Source organism: Nematolebias whitei, chromosome 14, assembly GCF_014905685.2.
Source record: "Nematolebias whitei isolate Nwh7 chromosome 14, NemWhi1, whole genome shotgun sequence".
NCBI classification, from domain to species: Eukaryota; Metazoa; Chordata; class Actinopteri; order Cyprinodontiformes; family Rivulidae; genus Nematolebias; species Nematolebias whitei.
In genome coordinates, this window is record NC_056511.1 from 1,398,462 (window position 1) to 1,399,170 (window position 709).

Below are 709 nucleotides of genomic sequence, written 5' to 3' on the forward strand. Positions count from 1 at the left end.
AGATGAATGTTTCTGTTCAATTATTATTTTATAGATGAATGTTTCTGATCAATTATTATTTTATACATGAATGTTTCTGTTAAATTATTATTTTATAGATGAATGTTTCTATTAAATTATTATTTTATACATGAATGTTTCTGTTCAATTATTATTTTATACATGAATGTTTCTGTTCAGTGCCTGAGACGACTTCTGATGTGAAGGAAGCAATTTATGTAAAAAGAGAAAAGCCATCTCTTAACAGAGGAGGAGGCCTCAGATTTCCACTTTCAAAAACATATAATGCAACTTTAAAACAGATTCCCAGCCGGTTTTCACACCTGATGGGAACAGAGGGGCCTCGACTGTGAATTAGAGGAACAAAGACTCTTACTGTTTTAGGTTTTTAGGTGTGAACTGCCAATCTACATGTGTGTGTGTGTGTGTCTTATCTCACTCAGCCTTATAACCTGTATCTCTCACTCTCTGCTCTTTGAATTGAGAAAGCTCCTCGGATGAGGAGCGAAACGTCTTCTGTTACAAATAAAGTCCAGTTGTTTTTGTATTGAACGCTTTTTGAATTCATCATGTCCTGGATGACTGAGAATCTTCACCAACATCTGTTGTGACTTGGAGCTGAAGAAATAAACTGAACTGAACAGTCTGTCTCTGTGATGAAGAACTCTGGATGTTTGTGATGAAGACCTCTGGATGTTTGTGATGAAGA